Here is a 14,532-nt window from a genome sequence, read left to right on the forward strand (position 1 = left end):
CCCACCCCCCCCCTCCCAACCAACTCTCCCCACCCCCTCCCTCCCAACTCTCCCCACCCCCTCCCTCCCAACTCTCCCCACCCCCTCCCTCCCAACTCTCCCCACCCCCTCCCTCCCAACTCTCCCCACCCCCCTCCCAACTCTCCCCACCCCCCTCCCAACTCTCCCAACCAACTCTCCCCACCCCCCTCCCAACTCTCCCCACCCCCCTCCCAACTCTCCCCACCCCCCTCCCAACTCTCCCCACCCCCCTCCCAACTCTCCCCACCCCCCTCTCCTCTCCACCCCATCCCCTCTCCACCCCATCCCCTACCCCCTCTCCACCCCATCCCCTACCCCCTCTCCACCCCACCCCATCCCCCACCCCCTCTCCACCCCATCCCCCCCCTCTCTCTACCCCATCCCCCCCCCCTCTCTCTCTCTCTCTCTCTGGCTCTCTGTGTGTGTCTCTCTCACTCTATTCCCTCTCTCTCACTCTATTCGCTCTCTCTCAATCATCTCTCTGGCTTTCTCTCTGCGCCTGTCTCTCTTTCTGGATCTCTCTCCCTGACTGTGTGTCCCTCCCTCTCACTCTATCCTCTCTCTCTGTGTCTCACTCTATCCTGTTTACCCTGCTCTGGTTGGTCGGCTTGTTGCTGTGTTATTTTTTGGCTGTTTTTTTCTGAGGAGAAAAAATTCCAGTAAGAGAAGCAGAGTGGGTGTGTGAAGGAGTAAGAGAAATAAGGGAGTGAATGACAGAGTGAGTGAGAGAGAGAGGGAGCGTCTCCGGGCTCACTGCCGGGATGACCGCTCACTGGATTTAACGGGAGAGGAGTTTTGTTTTGGACCGGACCGGGAACGGAGCGGGACCGCGGCCGGGATGAAGTTCCGCAGCGGCCGGGCTGTGGTAAGGACTCGACCGGAACGGGGCCTGGCTTCAGATAAGAAACTTCCCCCTAACCCGGTGTATGAGAAACTCCAGGAGTGAGGAATCTGATTTCGACTGGGTGGAGCCGGACTGGACTGGACTGGGCTCGCTGACCTGGGTCGCTCTGGGTTGTGTGTCGGTCTGGTCTGGGTTTCGTTGGTCTGAGCTGGGTTTAGCTGGTCTGGGTTTAGTTGGTCTGAGCTAGGTTTAGTTGGTCTGAGCTAGGTTTAGTTGGGCTGGGTTTAGTTGGTCTGGTCTGGGTTTAGTTGGTCTGAGCTGGGTTTAGTTGGGCTGGGCTGGTCTCCGTTTAGTTGGGCTGTGCTGGTCTGGGTTTAGTTTGGCTGGTCTGGGTTGAGTTGGGCTGGGCTGGGTTTAGCTGGTCTGGGTTAGATCTGGTCTAGGTTTAGTTGGGTTGGGCTGGGTTAGGTTTGGTCTGGGTTTAGTTGGGTTGGGCTGGTCTGGGTTTAGCTGGACTGGGTTTAGTTGGGTTGGGCTTGGCTGGTCTGGGTTTAGCTGGGTTGGTCTGGGTTAGATCTGGTCTAGGTTTAGTTGGGTTGGGCTGGGTTAGGTCTGGTCTGGGTTTAGTTGGGTTAGGTCTGGTCTGGGTTTAGTTGGGCTGGGCTGGTCTTGGTTTAGTTGGGTTGGGCTGGTCTGGGCTTAGCTGGGCTGGTCTTGGTTTAGTTGGGCTGGTCTGGGTTTAGCTGGGCTGGGTTTAGTTGGGTTGGGCTTGGCTGGTCTGGGTTTAGCTGGGCTGGTCTGGGTTAGATCTGATCTAGGTTTAGTTGGGTTGGGCTGGGTTAGGTCTGGTCTAGGCTGGGCTGGTCTTGGTTTAGTTGGATTGATTTGATTTAAGTTGGGTTGGGTTGAGCTGGACTGGATTGGGTTGGGCTGGTTTATGGTCTGGATCTGTTGGGACATTCCCCTCCTCTGGTCAAGGGTTTAGCTAGAGTCAGGTCCCAGCCCAGATTCAATGAACAGAAATGCTGACACTTTGTAACCTGTTGTGTGTTGAGATTAATTTGTTTCCTGAGTGAGGGGTCTTGTTATTTTCCAATTCTTGAACAGTTACAGTTGTTGCTGTCTCTGTGGTTCTCAGTTTGAAGTATGACAGGTTTTAATGCTGATTTATCTGAGATTTGGTTATCTGTTGACTGGGGTTGGGGGTAGCAAGCATTGCAGATCTGTGTTGGAGTGCTTCTGACTGCCAGTTACATTTGTAGAGCAAACCAGGAATCTGGAACCAGAACAAACACAGGGAGACTAGGATCAAAACTTGTAAATTAAAGTGCATCATAAAGAGCATTGCATCAAGTTCCTCCTATTGTCATTCTAGCCATGGAGTACAAAAATACAGTTCTGTTAAAAGCAAATATAGGCAGTCAGTCAACCAGCCTCTGAAAGTGTAGAAGTCAATTAGCATCTTAGGCAGGTGACACTTCAAACTAGCTTTCCATCAGGAGCAATTGCTCTGTGAGCAGGACCTTCCTGAAAACCCATCCTGTAGATACAGCTTTTAAAAAAGCTAATTCTCGGGATCTGAGCATTGCTGGCGAGACCGCCCTTCACTGCCCCTTGAGAAGGTGATGGTGACCTTCCAGAACCACTGGAGTCTATCTTGTGAAGGTACACCCATTCCCAAACTGTGATGTGGTGATGATGAAGGAATGACTGATATATGTCCAAGTTAGGATGGTGATGGTGTTCCCTTGTACCTACTGCCCTTTGAAATGGTGGATCACACGTTTGGAAGGTTTTACTGCTGTGAGAGTCACCTTGCTGGATTTGGTCAAGTCCATACTGACTCTTGGGTCACTGTGCGAACAACCTGTTAGTGTTAAGGAGGCTCTGTTAAGGCATCATTGATAAAGCATTTTAAATATTCTGCCTATTGGACAATTAACGTTGATGAAAACTAAATTGTAAATGTTTTGTTAAAAATAAACTGCAAAAAGTGAAAAAAATAAAGATTGGGCGGTGAGCAGTATTTGTCCATTGAACGGTAGCATAGTGGTAATGTTACTGGAGTAGTGATCCAGAGGCTTGAACTAATAATGATCCAGAGATATAAGTCCAAATCCAACCATGACAGTCGGGAAATTTAAATTAAATTAATTAAAAAATAGTAATATATGGAATTAACTCTCCATAATGGGGACCATGAAACAACTGATTGTCATGAAAAGCTTCACAACATGGACTGGAGTGGGTTTTCAGGCAGGTCCTACTGTCAATCCAATAGTTCCTGAATGGAAAGCTGGTTCACTAATGACCTTTAGGGAAGGAAATCTGCCGTCTTTACTCGCCCTTCCTGTGACTCCAGACCCACAACAATGTGGTTGACTTTTAACAGTCCTGGGGGCAGGCAGTGGGGGGGTGGGAGGAGAGGGCGAGGGGGGGGGGGTGGGGAGTGTGAGGGAGGGTGAGGGGGTGGGGGAGGGGAAGTGAGGAAGAGGGTGAGGGGGGCAAGTGTGGGGGAGGGTGTTTGCAGTTTGTGGGTAAAGTTTGGAGGAGCAATGACAATTTTAGTAAAACGTCAACAGTAAAGTTGGAATGGAGAGATAGAGAGCCAGAGATGAACCCCCCACATGAGTATTTTTCCTGTAGATAAATTGGCAAGTTCAGTGCCAGAGGCTGCCATGTTTGAATCATGAACTTCCTCCCTAACAGCACTGTGGGTGTTCCTACACCACATGGACTGCAGCGGTTCAAGAAGGCAGCTCACCACCACCTTCTCAAGGGCAACTAGGGATGGGCAATAAATGCTGGCCCAGCCAGTGAAACCCACATCCCATGAATGAATAACTAAATCCATTTCTAACTGCCATAGTATAAGATACGAAGACCAATCTAAATAGGGAGTCTTTTGGGTTGAAGTGCTGTTACTTTAATTGCTGGTGATATGAGTCTTGGTCCAACTTTAATGTTCCCACTTCAGTCTTATCACCTCCGTAAACTGTAGGCACCCTTAACCGCTATCGGGCCTGGCTTGGCGTGGGCTGCTTCGTAACAGTGCTGGAATTGGAGCTTAGCATTTCCTGAAGCACTTAACCCGTTGCTCACAATTTTTAAACCATTTCCCAGTCAAACATTGGAAAATGCTTTCCCCTGGTGACTGATGCCTCTGAGTAATTTGGAGTTCTGAGGCTTTTATTTTATCAAGCACTGGGAAGGATAGATGTCTAACACAAATTGTGAGGGCTTATGCAATAAAGTCATGGATGTTGCAGAATGGGAGGCCATTTGGCCCATCGTGCCTGTGCCAACAGTAGTCCTCAGATTTTGTACTACAATCTTATTCCTCCAACTCTTTTCATTTTTAGTGCTGCACTGACTAAATGAATCGATTTGAGTCCGTCCATATGGTTCAGATGACAAAAAAATGAATTATTGAAGGTATCACATGTATGTGGTGATGCTGAGATTGGCAGCAAATGGCCCAGACTGCACTGTCCCAGAGAGAGAGAGAGGGCCCAGACTGCACTGTCCCAGGGAGAGGGCCCAGACTGCACTGGCACAGGGAGAGGGCCCAGACTGCACTGGCACAGGGAGAGAGAGGGAGAGGGCCCAGACTACACTGTCCCAGAGAGAGAGAGAGGGCCCAGACTGCACTGTCCCAGGGAGAGGGCCCAGACTGCACTGGCACAGGGAGAGAGAGGGAGAGGGCCCAGACTGCACTGTCCCAGGGAGAGGGCCCAGACTGCACTGTCCCAGAGAGAGAGAGAGGGCCCAGACTGCACTGTCCCAGGGAGAGGGCCCAGACTGCACTGGCACAGGGAGAGAGAGGGAGAGGGCCCAGACTGCACTGTCCCAGGGAGAGGGCCCAGACTGCACTGTCCCAGAGAGAGAGAGAGGGCCCAGACTGCACTGTCCCAGGGAGAGGGCCCAGACTGCACTGGCCTAGGGAGAGAGAGGGAGAGGGCCCAGACTGCACTGGCACAGGGAGAGAGAGAGGGCCCAGACTGCACTGGCCTAGGGAGAGAGAGGGAGAGGGCCCAGACTGCACTGGCACAGGGAGAGAGAGGGAGAGGGCCCAGACTGCACTGGCACAGGGAGAGAGGGAGAGAGAGGGAGAGGGCCCAGACTGCACTGGCCCAGGGAGAGAAGGAGAGGACCCAGACTGCACTGGCCCAGAGAGAGAGAGGGAGAGGGCCCAGACTGCACTGGCCCAGAGAGAGAGAGGGAGAGGGGCAAGACTGCACTGGCCCAGGGAGAGAGGGAGAGGGCCCAGACTGCACTGGCCCAGGGAGAGAGGGAGAGGGCCCAGACTGCACTGGCCCAGGGAGAGAGGGAGAGGGCCCAGACTGCACTGGCCCAGGGAGAGAGAGGGAGGGAGGGGGCCCAGGCTGCACTGTCCCAGGGAGAGAGAGAGAGGGAGAGGGTGCAGACTGCACTGTCCCAGGGAGAGAGAGGGCCCAGACTGCACTGTCCGAGGGAGAGAGAGAGAATTAGAGGGCCCAGACCGCACTGGCCAAGGGCGAGAGAGAGAGGGAGAGGGCCCAGACTGCACTGTCCGAGGGAGAGAGAGAGAATTAGAGGGCCCAGACCGCACTGGCCAAGGGCGAGAGAGAGAGAGAGAGGGAGAGGGCCCAGACTGCACTGTCCCAGGGAGAGAGAGAGAATTAGAGGGCCCAGACCGCACTGGCCAAGGGCGAGAGAGAGAGAGAGAGGGAGAGGGCCCAGACTGCACTGTCCCAGGGAGAGAGAGAGAATTAGAGGGCCCAGACCGCACTGGCCAAGGGCGAGAGAGAGAGAGAGAGGGAGAGGGCCCAGACTGCACTGTCCCGGGGAGAGAGAGAGAGAGGGCCCAGACTGCACCGTCCCAGGGGGAGAGGGAGAGGGCCCAGACTGCACTGTCCCAGAGGGACAGAGGGAAAGGGCCCAGACAGCACTGTCTCAGGTAGAGGGCCCAGACTGCACTGTCCCACGGAGAGAGAGTGAGAGGGCCCAGACTGCACTGTCCCAGGGGGAGAGAGAGAGAGAGAGAGGGCCCAGACTGCACTGTCCCAGGGAGAGAGAGATAGGGTCCAGGCTGCACTGTCCCAGGGAGAGAGAGAGAGAGGGAGAGGGCCCAGACTGCATTGTCCCAGAGAGAGAGGGAGAGGGTCCAGACTGCACAGTCCCAGGGGGAGAGAGAGAGAGAGGGCCCAGGCTGCACTGTCCCAGGGAGAGAGAGAGAGGGAGCAGTCTGCACTGTCCCAGGGAGCGAGAGAGAGGGAGCAGACTGCACTGTCCCAGGGAGAGAGAGAGAGAGGGCCCAGACTGCACTGTCCCAGGGAGAGAGAGAGGCAGAGGGCCCAGACTGCACTGTCCCAGGGAGAGAGAGAGGGAGAGGGCCCAGACTGCACTGGCCCAGGGAGAGAGGGAGAGTGCCCAGACTGCACTGTCCCAGGGAGAGAGAGAGAATGAGAGGGCCCAGACTGCACTGTCTCAGGGAGAGAGAGGGCCCAGACCGCACTGGCCAAGGGCGAGAGAGAGAGGGAGAGGGCCCAGACTGCACTGTCCCAGAGGGACAGAGGGAAAGGGCCCAGACAGCACTGTCTCAGGTAGAGGGCCCAGGCTGCACTGTCCCAGGGGGAGAGAGGGAGAGGGCCCAGACTGCACTGTCTCAGGGAGAGAGAGATAGGGTCCAGGCTGCACTGTCCCAGGGAGAGAGAGATAGGGTCCAGGCTGCACTGTCCCAGGGAGAGAGAGATAGGGTCCAGGCTGCACTGTCCCAGGGAGAGAGAGATAGGGTCCAGGCTGCACTGTCCCAGGGAGAGAGAGATAGGGTCCAGGCTGCACTGTCCCAGGGAGAGAGAGATAGGGTCCAGGCTGCACTGTCCCAGGGAGAGAGAGATAGGGTCCAGGCTGCACTGTCCCAGGGAGAGAGAGAGAGAGGGAGAGGGCCCAGGCTGCACTGTCCCAGGGAGAGAGAGAGGGCCCAGACTGCACTGGCCCAGGGAGAGAGAGAGAATGAGAGGGCCCAGACTGCACTGTCCCGGGGAGAGAGAGAGAGAGGGCCCAGACTGCACTGTCTCAGGGAGAGGGCCCAGACTGCACTGTCCCAGGGAGAGAGAGAGGGGCCAGACTGCACTGTCCCAGGGAGAGAGAGAGGGGCCAGACTGCACTGTCCCAGGGAGAGAGAGAGAGAGGCAGAGGGCCCAGACTGCACTGTCCCAGGGAGAGAGAGAGGGGCCAGACTGCACTGTCCCAGGGAGAGAGAGAGGGCCCAGACTGCCCTGTCCCAGGGAGAGAGAGAGAGAGAGAGAGGCAGAGGGCCCAGACTGCCCTGTCCCAGGGAGAGAGAGGGAGGGAGAGGACCCAGACTGCACTGTCCCAGGGAGAGAGAGAGAGGACCCAGACTGCACTGTCCCAGGGAGAGAGAGAGAGGGCCCAGGCTGCACTGTCCCAGGGAGAGAGGGAGAGGGCCCAGGCTGCACTGTCCCAGGGAGAGAGAGATAGGGTCCAGGCTGCACTGTCCCAGGGAGAGAGAGATAGGGTCCAGGCTGCACTGTCCCAGGGAGAGAGAGATAGGGTCCAGGCTGCACTGTCCCAGGGAGAGAGAGATAGGGTCCAGGCTGCACTGTCCCAGGGAGAGAGAGAGAGAGGGAGAGGGCCCAGGCTGCACTGTCCCAGGGAGAGAGAGAGGGCCCAGACTGCACTGGCCCAGGGAGAGAGAGAGAATGAGAGGGCCCAGACTGCACTGTCCCGGGGAGAGAGAGAGAGAGGGCCCAGACTGCACTGTCTCAGGGAGAGGGCCCAGACTGCACTGTCCCAGGGAGAGAGAGAGGGGCCAGACTGCACTGTCCCAGGGAGAGAGAGAGGGGCCAGACTGCACTGTCCCAGGGAGAGAGAGAGAGAGAGAGAGGCAGAGGGCCCAGACTGCACTGTCCCAGGGAGAGAGAGAGGGGCCAGACTGCACTGTCCCAGGGAGAGAGAGAGGGCCCAGACTGCCCTGTCCCAGGGAGAGAGAGAGAGAGAGAGAGGCAGAGGGCCCAGACTGCCCTGTCCCAGGGAGAGAGAGGGAGGGAGAGGACCCAGACTGCACTGTCCCAGGGAGAGAGAGAGAGAGGACCCAGACTGCACTGTCCCAGGGAGAGAGAGAGAGGGCCCAGGCTGCACTGTCCCAGGGAGAGAGGGAGAGGGCCCAGACTGCACTGTCCCAGGAAGAGAGAGAGAGGTGGGGGGGTGCCCGGGCTGCACTGTCCCAGTGAGAGAGAGGGCCCAGGCTGCACTGTGGCAGGGAGAGGCAGAGGGCCCCAGACTGCACTGTCCCCGGGAAAGAGAGAGAGGGTCCAGACTGCTTTGTCCCAGGGAGAGAGGGAGGGGGTGAGGGCCCAGGCTGCACTGTCCCAGGGAGAGAGAAAGGGGGAGGGGGCCCAGACTGCCCTGTCCCAGGGAGAGAGAGGGAGAGAGGGCCCAGGCGGCACTGTCCCAGGAAGAGAGCGAGACAAAGAGAGAGGGACGGCCGAGGTTGCACTGTCCCGAGGGGGCTGAGTCTGCGCTGTCCCGAGGGGGCTGAGGTTGCACTGTCCCGAGGCAGGAGAGGTGGCTGAGGCTGCACTGTCCCGAGGGGGCTGAGGCTGCGCTGTCCCGAGGGGGCTGAGGTTGCACTGTCCCGAGGCAGGAGAGGTGGCTGAGGCTGCACTGTCCCGAGGGGGCTGAGGCTGCGCTGTCCCGAGGGGGCTGAGGCTGCTCTGTCCCGAGGGGGCTGAGGCTGCTCTGTCCCGAGGGGGCTGAGGCTGCTCTGTCCCGAGGGGGCTGAGGCTGCTCTGTCCCGAGGGGGCTGAGGTTGCTCTGTCCCGAGGAGGTAGAGGTGGCCGAAGCTGCACTGTCCCAAGGAAGGAGAGGCTCCACTGTCCCGAGGTAGGAGGGTTGTCCGAGACTGCTCTTTGGACATTGCTAAATATTCTGCGTTGGTGACCCAGGCTGATGTAATCCTAGTTAGTTGCTGGCTCCCTCACTACGATCTGCATTCCTTTCCTCTTGTTTTTCTGAAACACAGATGTTGAAGTAGACCTTTCACAATGCTGGTCCTGTAAACCAGAATATTCCTGCATTGTCACAGATCCAGCAGATTTTAAATGCACCATATTAAGGAAATATCTAAAAATGGCTTGGAACTGAACAGTTTTGCGGTGACTCTAGTCCAGAGACTGGGGTGGGGTCACAGTGGGAGTTTTCAGAAAGTTTACATTTAAAATCCACAAATAGCACACAGCGAATGAAAGGGAATGATTCACTCCAGTCTGATACTGTATGGTCTGTGTTTATTTGTCAGTGTCAGCTTCTGTTCATGGGCAGTACACAGTGGGTAAAGGGGACGATTCACTCCAGTCTTGTTGATGTTCTAGAGCTGGTACTGACAGTTTGTGTGTCTTGTTGATAGAATGTTGGGATCAAAAGGCAAATGTGTAATAGAAAGGCTTGCATTTCTATAGCGCCTTTCACCACCACAGGATGTCCCAAAGCACTTTACAGAAGCACTCCATTAGCTATAATATAGTCACTGTTGTAGGAAACGCAGCAGTCAATCCATACACAGCAAGCTCCCACAAACAACAATGAGGTGATGTTAGTTGAATGATGTTGGTTGAGGGATAAATGTTGCTGTGATGGTAAGGCTGCAGTCTGTGCCAGTGCAGTGGGCCAGTGGCCTGCTCATCGGTGCCTGGCTGGTGGGAGAAGCAATCACACAAATTTCTAAATGTGTTTGTAGATGGACCTTCCCTGTGTTTGCAGCACTTACTCTGAGCTCTGTCTGTGGGTGTATGAACCCTGCAGGAAGAGGCTGAGGCAGGGAATTGGCGGTTTGTGAAGTTTGTGACCAGCTCTGTTCCTGGAAGCACTGAAACTAAATGACTAGTTCCAGTTTGGTGCAACTATGTGGTATTACAAAGTTTTTACAGCACAGAAACAGGCCATTCAGCCCACCTGGTCTATTCCATTGTGCTTATCCTTCACATGAGCCTCCTCTCACCCTATCCCCATGTCCTTCTATTCCTTTCTCCCTCATGTGCTTATCCAGCTTCCCCCTAAGTGTGTCTATAGTATTCAATGTAACCATCCCTGTGGGAGTGAGTTCCACATTCTCCCCACTCTCTGGGTAAAGAAGTTTCTCCTGATTCCCTATTGGATTTATTAGTGACTGTCTTATATTGATGGCCCCTTGGTTCTAGACTCCCCCACAAGTAAATGAAATGTCTCAAAGTTTAACATATCAAGCCCTTTTATAATTAAAAAATCTTGATTGGGTCACCCCTCAGCCTTCTCTTTTCTAGTGAAAAGAGTGCCAGCCTGTTCATTTCTTTCTGATAGTTTTATCCTTGTGGTTCTGCTGTTGTCCTTGTGAACCTTTTTTTTGCACCATCTGCAGTGCCTCTATATTCTTTTCTAAAATGCAGACAAGAACTGTTCACATTGTTCCAAGTGTGGTCAAACCAAGATCCAATGCAAGTTTAATATAACTTGTCTACTTTTCAATTCTATCCCTTTGGGAATTAATCCCAGTGTTTTGATTACATTTTAGTGCCCTTATGAACCTGCATTGCTCCTTTGATGGATTTGTATATCTGTATCTCTGGATCCCTCGGCTCCTCTACACATTCATACTCTTATTTTCTAAGGAGTATTTGGTCTCGTAAATGTATCACTTCACTCTTTATATATTTCAATTTTAGAATTGAACTCCTTGTGTGCTGGTCCACTGATATCACTTGCTCCCACGTCCCTGCTATTTGCTGATGTGATTTGGTTGACATTTATTGCCCATGAATACACTGTATTTGTATGGAGCAAATACAATCTGGTGCTCTGTCCCTGAGGGTAATAACAAAGGAGGAGATTGGGATGTGGCAAATTACCACTTTAAAATAACTGTGTGCTGTGAGCAAAATGCTGTATGTGGTCTTATCCTGAGGCAGCTCTGAGCTATAACAGAGGGAACGAATTTCTGAATCCAAGCTTCAGAGATCACTGCCACCAGCCACCGATCCAAGCTTCAGAATTAAGCCACTGATCCAAGCTTCAGAGATCACTGCCAAAAATGTATCCAGTGAAGTGTCTCCCTGCTGATACAATCATTTCCATCCCACCCACAACCAGTTGCTGAAAACTGTAACAAAAATAGAATTACCTGGAAAAAACTCAGCAGGTCTGGCAGCATCGGCGGAGAAGAAATCAGTTAATTTTCGAGCCTTCATGGCCCTTCGGCAGAACTGAAGCATAGTTAGGAGAAGGGAGAAATATAAACTGGTTTAAGGTGGCGGGGGGAGGGGGAGAGAGACGTCTCTCTCTCTCTCTCTCTCCCCCCCCCCCCACACCTTAACCAGTTTATATTTCTCCCTTCTCCTATCTATGCTTCAGTTCTGCCGAAGGGCCATGAAGGCTCGAAACGTTAACTGATTTCTTCTCCGCCGATGCTGCCAGACCTGCTGAGTTTTTCCAGGTAATTCTATTTTGTTTTGGATTTCCAGCATCCGCAGTAGCTTTTAGCTTTTTGTTTTTATCTTTGCTGAAAACTGTGCTGTCTTTTTGAAAAACCTGTTTATACCTCACTTTCACTCTCCCTCCATTTCTCACACTTTCCCTCTCTCTCTCACCCTCTGTCCCCTGGTATGTGTATGACCTATTTTCTTTGCCCACATTTGCTGTTTTGCGATTCCTGTTCTCTCTCACTTTATAAAGTCATTAATTTTTGCTATTCCTTTCCACCGGACATGCCTCCTTGCTCCCTTCTCCCTCGCTCCTGTCCTCCCCCAACCCCGTCGCCCCAGACCTGTTCCACTGCTCTATACCACCCTCTACCCCTCGGCCTCGTCCCACCCTTGGCCCCTTCCCCCCTCAGCCCCAACCCACCCTTCACTCCTCGACCCCAGCTCACCCACTCCCTCGACCCCAGCCCCCTGCTCCCTCGACCCCAGTCCCCGCTCCCTCGACCCCAGCCCCCCCGCTCCCTCAACTCCAAATCCCTATCACTCCCTCAACCCCATCACTCCCTCAACCCCCGCCTCCTCTCGATCCGTCGACCCCGTGCCCCCACTTCGCCCTCTCACTTCCCCCCCTCACCTCACCCTCTCTTCCCCTCTGTTCCCCCCCCTCACCTCGCCCTCTCTCTTCCCACCCCTCATTTCGCCCACTCTCTTCCCACCCCTCACCTCGCCCTCTCTCTTTTCTCGCCCTCTCTCTTTTCTCGCCCTCTCTCTTTTCTCGCCCTCTCTCTTTTCTTGCCCTCACCTCGCCCGCTCTCTTGCCCCTCGCCTCGCCCGCTCTCTTGCCCCTCGCCTCGCCCCCTCTCTTGCCCCTCACCTCGCCCTCTCTCTTGCCCCTCGCCTCGCCCTCTCTCTTGCCCCTCACTCGCCCTCTCTCTTGCCCCTCGCCTCGCCCTCTCTCTTGCCCCTCGCCTCGCCCTCTCTCTTGCCCCTCGCCTCGCCCTCTCTCTTGCCCCTCGCCTCGCCCTCTCTCTTGCCCCTCGCCTCGCCCTCTCTCTTGCCCCTCGCCTCGCCCTCTCTCTTGCCCCTCGCCTCGCCCTCTCTCTTGCCCCTCGCCTCGCCCTCTCTCTTGCCCCTCGCCTCGCCCTCTCTCTTGCCCCTCGCCTCGCCCTCTCTCTTGCCCCTCGCCTCGCCCTCTCTCTTGCCCCTCGCCTCGCCCTCTCTCTTGCCCCTCGCCTCGCCTCGCCCTCTTGCCCCTCGCCTCGCCCTCTTGCCCCTCGCCCTCTTGCCCCTCGCCCTCTGCCCCTCGCCCTCTTGCCCCTCGCCCTCTTGCCCCTCGCCCTCTTGCCCCTCGCCTCGCCCTCTCTCTTGCCCCTCGCCTCGCCCTCTCTCTCTTGCCCCTCGCCTCGCCCTCTCTCTTGCCCCTCGCCTCGCCCTCTCTCTTGCCCCTCGCCTCGCCCTCTCTCTTGCCTCTCGCCTCGCCCTGTCTCTTGCCCCTCGCCTCGCCCACTCTCTTCGCCCTCACCTCGCCCTCTCTCTTTTCTCGCCCTCACCTCGCCCTCTCTCTTGCCCCTCATCTTGCCCTCTCTCTTTTCTCGCCCTCACCTCGCCCTCTCTCTTTTCTCGCCCTCGCCTCGCCCTCTCTCTTTTCTCGCCCTCACCTCGCCCTCTCTCTTTGCCCCTCACCTCGCCCTCTCTCTTTTCTCGCCCTCACCTCGCCCTCTCTCTTGCCCCTCACCTCGCCCTCTCTCTTTTCTCGCCCTCACCTCGCCCCCTCTCTTGCCCCTCACCTCGCCCTCTCTCTTTTCTCGCCCTCACCTCGCCCTCTCTCTTCGCCCTCACCTCGCCCTCTCTCTTTTCTCGCCCTCGCCTCGCCCTCTCTCTTCGCCCTCGTTTCGCCCTCTCTCTTCCGCCCTCGTTTCGCCCTCTCTCTTCGCCCTCGTCTCGCCCTCTCTCTTCGCCCTCGTCTCGCCCTCTCTTTTCGCCCTCGTCTCGCCCTCTCTCTTCGCCCTCGCCTCGCCCTCTCTCTTCGCCCTCGCCTCGCCCTCTCTCTTGCCCCTCGCCTCGCCCTCTCTCTTGCCCCTCGCCTCGCCCTCTCTCTTGCCCCTCGCCTCGCCCTCTCTCTTGCCCCTCGCCTCGCCCTCTCTCTTGCCCCTCGCCTCGCCCTCTCTCTTGCCCCTCGCCTCGCCCTCTCTCTTGCCCCTCGCCTCGCCCTCTCTCTTTCCCTCGCCTCGCCCTCTCTTGCCCCTCGCCTCGCCCTCTCTCTTGTCCCTCGCCTCGCCCTCTCTCTTGCCCCTCGCCTCGCCCTCTCTCTTGCCCTCGCCTCACCCCTCTCTCTTGCCCCTCGCCCTCGCCCTCTCTCTTGCCCTCGCCTCGCCCTCTCTCTTGCCCCTCGCCTCGCCCTCTCTCTTGCCCCTCGCCTCGCCCTCTCTCTTGCCCCTCGCCTCGCCCTCTCTTGCCCTCGCCCTCTCTCTCTTGCCCCTCGCCTCGCCTCTTGCCCCTCGCCTCGCCCTCTTGCCCCTCGCCTCGCCCTCTTGCCCCTCGCCTCGCCCTCTTGCCCCTCGCCTCGCCCTCTTGCCCCTCGCCTCGCCCTCTGCCCCTCGCCTCGCCCTCTTGCCCCTCGCCTCGCCCTTGCCTCGCCTCGCCCTCTCTTGCCCCTCGCCTCGCCCTCTTGCCCTCGCCTCGCCCTCTTGCCCCTCGCTCGCCCTCTTGCCCTCGCGCCCCCTTGCCCCTCGCCTCGCCCTCTTGCCCCCTCGCCCTCTTGCCCTCGCCTCGCCCTCTTGCCCCTCGCCTCGCCCTCTTGCCCCTCGCCTCGCCCTCTTGCCCCTCGCCTCGCTCTCTTGCCCCTCGCCTCGCCCTCGCTCGCCCTCTCTCTTGCCCCTCGCCTCGCCCTCTCTCTTGCCCCTCGCCTCGCCCTCTCTCTTGCCCCTCGCCTCGCCCTCTCTCTTCCCCTGCCTCTCTCTCTGGGAATATGCATAGCCATGTTGCCCTCGAACAGTGCACAATATCCTTTATTGCGATTGCTCTGTCTGCTCCTCAGCCTCAGACAGCAAACCCCCATCAACTCAAGTACACTCTGCGCTGGACCCCTTCTTCAAATGGAACCCAGGTACTGAGCCCAGTCCAGCTCTCTCTAGGACAGGAATCGTTGCCACAGTCTTCCCAGCTCGGGGTTGTAACCTGCTTCCTGTAGCTGCCTGGTACTGACCGGCCAAT

At 56.6% G+C, this 14,532-nt stretch overlaps 1 protein-coding gene across 1 annotated transcript in view; it reads left to right on the top strand.

Annotated features, from left to right (window-relative positions):
* The first annotated feature begins 531 nt into the window (after window positions 1-531).
* LOC144684499 (unconventional myosin-Ic-like) overlaps window positions 532-14,532 on the top strand; it is a 56,958-nt gene continuing 42,957 nt past the window's right edge. The window contains exons 1-2 of the mRNA XM_078548326.1: window positions 532-886; window positions 2,075-2,309. The gene's annotated coding sequence lies outside the window, so the exon portion shown is untranslated. The remainder of the gene's footprint in view (window positions 887-2,074; window positions 2,310-14,532) is intronic.

Source organism: Cetorhinus maximus, chromosome 9, assembly GCF_964194155.1.
Source record: "Cetorhinus maximus chromosome 9, sCetMax3.hap1.1, whole genome shotgun sequence".
NCBI classification, from domain to species: Eukaryota; Metazoa; Chordata; class Chondrichthyes; order Lamniformes; family Cetorhinidae; genus Cetorhinus; species Cetorhinus maximus.